The sequence below is a fragment of the Sander vitreus genome, chromosome 3 (genome assembly GCF_031162955.1).
Source record: "Sander vitreus isolate 19-12246 chromosome 3, sanVit1, whole genome shotgun sequence".
In the NCBI taxonomy this organism is placed as follows: Eukaryota; Metazoa; Chordata; class Actinopteri; order Perciformes; family Percidae; genus Sander; species Sander vitreus.
Window position 1 is genome coordinate 30156867 of NC_135857.1, and position 6107 is coordinate 30162973.

Consider the following 6107-nt stretch of genomic DNA (forward strand, 5'->3'; position numbering starts at 1 on the left):
TATTATTTGGTAATTTTAGTGTAATTGCCTGCATGGACCAGCAGGCATGGGCCGGTATAAGATTCTGACGGTATGATAACCTTCAGCATAAATATCACGGTTTCACGCTATTTAAAATGTGTTATTATGAAATGTCTGGGTAAAAAACAACTTTTTCCCCATTGAACACAATGTATTTCATTTTTAACCACATTGCACACTGGCAGGGAGACGGATTACTAAACTGCACTTTCTGTCTTTGATGACTCATTTTGAAATGGTGACTTTTTCAAACCACGGTATACCTTGAAACTAGTAACCGGCCTATGCCTATGGACCAGTCAGTGTCTCCACGTGTTACTTCAGGTCAGCGGGGTGGCAGGAAGCCTTCCTTCAACTGAATTGATGCTGACACACTGACTGTTTAAAAGTGGCATAGACATATGGCCACAATGCACAAAACCATTTATAGCCGAATACACTGTTCATGTTACCTTAGTGAAATAACCTAGGCCTACTTCAGTCAAAAAGATAACTCCAGCCTTCAACTGCTTCAGGAATTGTATCAAATTCTTGAGAATTAGGCTATTTTATCCAAGAATAATTTACCCCTAAACCGCTCTGTTATCCATCAAACGAGATATTAGGCTACCTCTGATCAGCAATGAGCTATATTTCATTAACATTATTTTCCAAGAATATCAGTTAATATTTATTATAAAATAGCCTACAGTAGGCTATATTCCTCTTAAACAATCTATAATCAGTCCAAATAAATATTCTTTCTCTTAGCCAATAAATCGACTCGTTAAATAATCAATTATCCTGACGATTGGTCGACCTTGAAAAGTAATGGAATGATGTAGACCAACTGTAGCCTACAGTGTCTCCAGAGTAATACTAAAATACTGACCTTTAATATTTACAAAAGAGTTTAGTCTTCTAGTGTCACAAAATGGGCTAATTTTGTAACAATAAAGAAAGTTCTATTGGAACTTTTTAACTCTTCTCATCCTTAACAGTTCTCTGGAGTTCTTTACCAGTGTTTATTTGGCTCTTCATTAACATTGTTGTGTTACTGATAATGTATGAAGTTCCCCAAACCCGATTCTGGATTATTTGTTACGTTTTAATTAATTATTTTGATCAGTTGTTGGTCTTTGAATTATTATGGTTCGACTCGGAACCTCTTACATTGAAGAACCGCAACAGATGGCCCTTGAAGAGTTACGATTTAGTTTTTCTCGAGCTGCAGGTTGGCCTATAGGCTATACGGAGGGATCACAACTACTCAAAGAACGGTTTGATTTCATAGAAACTGGAGATTTGTTATTTAAAGAAAAACGAATTCTCACGCAATAAAGGCTTATTTGGATCGCTCCATGCGCTTTAATCAATCATCCTTCATTGTAGGCTACTTTAAAGTCTCAGAACCGCTTGAATGTTAAACCACTTGGGAAAAAAAATTATTTAAAAAAAATCGTCACAGCACCAAGCCAAGCAGGTTATGCTGTGGCACGTTGTCTGTGTGTGTGTGTGTGTGTGTGTGTGTGTGTGTGTGTGTGTGTGTGTGGGTGTGGGTGCCACATCCAGCGATCATTCTGTAGACATGCAGGCTCTCGATGCTGGATAGGTCGCGCTGTATATTTACAGATGAAATATGCGTTTGTGGTTTTGCAGTAAATGAAGCATACGTCTGCGGAGCGTCTATGAATCAGGTGCCAGTGTGACTTATATATCTGTTGGTGACATAAGCGAATGAACGGCCACCGTTTGTCATTCGGCCTTGTGTGTGTTTGCAGCTCTGCTCCGCTGCCTTTCCAAAGCAGCCTGATAGCGCTGCTGACAGACACTCAACTACGGCTCTCTCCAACTGCTGAAAAGTGGAGATGAAGCTGCTGCTGCTGCTGCTGCCGGGTGTTTTATTCTTCAACCTCAAACTTTTAACTACACACACATTCTCACCCTGCCACACTTACACTCTAAACATCCATCCTCTGCTTAATTTATTCCCATCTAAAGTCGATTAGTCATTTTTATTCTTTTATTTTTTCATTTGATTTGCTTGTTGATTTAACTATTCGCTGTCAAATAACGCCTGGGTGTGTTTAGGTGAGTGCACTGGTATCTATCCACACCACAGAAAGCAAGGTGTGTCTGCATTTATCTCTTATTCTGTCAGAGGCAATTAGACAATCAGTCAAATTAACCAGAACCCAATTATAGTAAAGCCAGAATTCATTCAGAGCCGTCAAGTCTGGTAGATTTAACATTTAGGACATAAGGGAAAATTGTTGGATACACAGCTCTAATAATATCATGCGATAAAAACAAGACTGAACTGTGATATATATGTAAATGCATATTTACATGCACGTTACACACAATGTGTGTCCCATGGCCATAAGGCCAAAGCCTGCAGAATTACTGTTGTGAATGTAGGTGGCAAACCTGCAGAAATGTGACCAGTAGTGGGTCAGAAAATGCTGTTTCATGCAGAGTTGTACCAAATTTAACTATTTTTATTTTTCAGTTTTGACAGGCTTTAGCTTGGCAGAAACACACTAGACTCCATAGAAAAATTGACAGTTTTAATCACAAGTAAAGAAGTCATTTACTTAAGAAAATTAGAAAAACTGATTAGTTTTGGATCAGTGTTAGGGATCTCGGCCGGCTCTTACCTCCTGCTTTGCTCTCAGCTCAGCCTGACCTCTGTGCTCCTTCAGTGTCCTCTCCACTGGGGGAACGGCAGTCCTCACTGTGCCAGACCCATGCAGCACCTCTGAAAGTATCTGCTGCAATCAAAAAGTTAGATTTTTTTTATAGCAGGAGAATTGAGCTGAGGTTCTAGAGGGGAATTGAACCTAGACACACTCCCACCGTCACGTGGTCGGAGCAGGAGGAGGTTGCAGCTGCAGTCACTCTGACACCAGTGTTGGACTGGGAAATATGATTTCCATTTGGTGATCACTGGTGAACACCAGTATCCACAGGACTCAACCCTGTCTCTTAATATTCATATAAAAAACTGATTGTATACCCTATTTTCATATAACCTTTCATTAGTGTGATAGTTCTTAACCTGCTCCTGGGATTTCAGACAAACAACACAGTTTATGCAACCACAATCAGAAGTATCTCTGTATGTGTATGATACACCTATAGAGGTAATTCTATCCTCCACTGAATCCCTAACTGCAATACATTCTATCTTAAATATAATATAGGCTACTGTATATGTGTGTATATGGTTGTAAATTGAAATGTCATGCTTGCGTTCCATAGTGTGTCATAAGTGTTACATTAAAGGAGCATTGCTGTATTTTTATGATACCAGTGTTAACTGTTTTCATAGTAGTATTTTATTTGTACCAAAAAGAAGTACACATTCTCGCTGTCAAGTAAAAACCATGTATCTCCAAATGATCCATGATTCTGATTTTTTCACTGTCCTTCCTTCATGGATTGAAAAAAATCACTGCATACTTATGATGCTGAATAAAACAATTTAAAAACTCATCTGATATTCTCAAATTCTAAGCTTATAACAGGGCTATTGTTTTAGCTAATGAAAACTAGGTGTTTTGGAGATACCCACAGGATAACAAGGATTTGCGAGAAAATCAGCAACTTAACGTTTGTTTCTCAAAGTGAAAAGTTGCCACTTTTCTGATTATTTGGCATTATCAGGCAACAAAATAATTTCAGATGATATTGATACACACATTTGTCAAATCAGGTATTTTTTTATGATAGTGAATACAAGTTCAAAAGATGTCAAATTATTAAATGTGAAAATATCTGACCCTATTCACAGCATGAACAGCTTATAAAAAATGGGCTTTTGCAATTGCACAATATTATAGACATATAAAAGTGCTGATATTATATCATCCAGAGTTCAACAGTCCATATCATTTTCTTGCTGTAGGGCATTGGGAACTGATCTTTTCAAATTGTGAATCTGTATCTTGGATTGCTGAAAATGTCCCCACATATCTGAATAAATGATTTAGACAACCATACATAAACTGATATGCTGCTCTTTTAACTAATACTGCCAATTCAGTGATTTTGTCCAGTTCGAAATGTTGGTTGCTGAATATTCCTTTCATTTTCACCTCCTTATCAGTCCTTTAGGCTGCGTGTCTCGGACACCACAGCTGCTTGTCAGGCTGAAAATGTGGTTCATCTTCAAAGTGGTGCAGTGGTTAAACTGCTTCGATTTCACTCATTTGAAGCATAGCTGCTGTTGGTGTTGTGGTTGAAAGAGTGAGGGGGTGTCAGATTTACAGTGTTAGGAGTCTGGCATTTTCTCTCCCAGGCAAAACATTTCATTGTGTAATTGGCAGGAGGTGGGGGTCTGGCTAATGCACGCCACCACATTTCTTACTCCGTCTGTTCTAGGCCTCCTTGTTTCTTTTTCAGTCAAAATGGCGGAGCTGAGGCTCCTTTCTTATTAGCTGGATACAGTGTCAGCCCCTTCCGCTTCCTCATTCTCCACACTGCTTCATTCCTAATCACTGATTGGCCATTTTCACTCCTGGCCCATGTTGAGCCTTAAATGGCCTCAGTGCGTCTCCGACAAGGTGGAGATTTCTGTCTCTGCTCCCCTCCTCAGACCTGCAGTATAAAGTAGGGCTGCACGATATGAGGAAAATATGTGAAATGTGGTAACGTTGTTGAATATCGCGATAACGATATAACTTGCGATAAATAAACAGATAATAAAGTGTACTCAACTCTGCATTTCTGCTGCCTTGAGTATTCTGCTAAAGTACAACAAATTGCTTGTTGAATTTAAAACAAATGAAAGGAAATCATTTCCAACATTCTTTTATTGAACAACCTCCAACCTCCAACACATTGCACAAGCACGCTTTAATACATTTTGATTTGATTTGGATTTAAAGATGGAGGTGCCTAAATTTGGAGCACCTTGAAAACTACTTTTGTGTTTTTGCGTGTGAGAAACCTATAAAGCTGCACTATACAACATTTTTATATCAACAGTAGATCAACAATAATGTGAAAAGTGTTGCTCGTATTGACAATCACACAGATAATTCCCACCCAAATAGAGCTGAGGGCAAGAAAGAAGTCTTACAGTTCATAGTTTTGGTTCTACACAACCTTGGAATTTCCCTCAGGAGTTTAGGGAGACCAAAACAGAGCTTAAATGACAACTTACATTCGTCATAACAACTTGATAACATGTCAGTGTTGTATTTACTGGTTTTTCTGCCCCAAGCTACAAAAAATGATTGACATTTTGCATCTGTTTTAATTATTACCATGAGTTACAACCCAGGAATACATCTGAAAGAAAATCCCAACTCAAGGTCCACTTACTGGGTTTTTCTTTAGCTTTCAACTGTATCGCACAGTCTTTATCATCAGATGGAATTTGCTCAGTTGTCATGGACATTGATCTGTTAACATGGTATTTTCTTAGTGGCTGTTAGGGTTAGGGTTAGGGTTAAATTTAACTGTGAAACATTTTCTCAAAAGCTTTTCTGCAGTTCAGGAATCCAGAAATTCCAAAATGGTGATTCAGTTTAACTGGAAAAGGCCTTGACTTCTAGGAAACAATTACCCCCTTTAATGTGTTGGTTGCTATGTTTTATTGTTTATTTAGTTGGACCTTAACTTCATGTGTTCATGTGTACGTGTGTTGTAGTATTGTTTTGAATGTATTAAAAAGTTCTTCATTATGTGGAGGAATTAAGCTGTGTGGTCACATTAGACCAAGCCCCAAATCCTCTGTGGCCAATTAATGGAAGAGCGGCAGTTTGGGTTTTCACAAAGGCATTTAAATTTAGTCACAAACATTGGTTTGACACATTTGGAAGTTTGCTGGGTGTTTCCTCTTGCAGTTTGGGGATTTTTTTTAATATAAGCATATATGCCTCAAGTGGCAGCTATGTGAACATCACTTAGTTCACTTGAACGAATCAATCCTTATAAGTGATTTTAATCACTGTTTCAAACATTTTCATAGTTTGCTGAGATTTCTTTCCTCATAATAACAGTAAATATACTGAAACTATCTCAGAGAATAGTTAAAGGCAGTCATCCTCATCAGCTCTGCTTACATGCACAACATTAATGAGTGTGAGTATCCACCG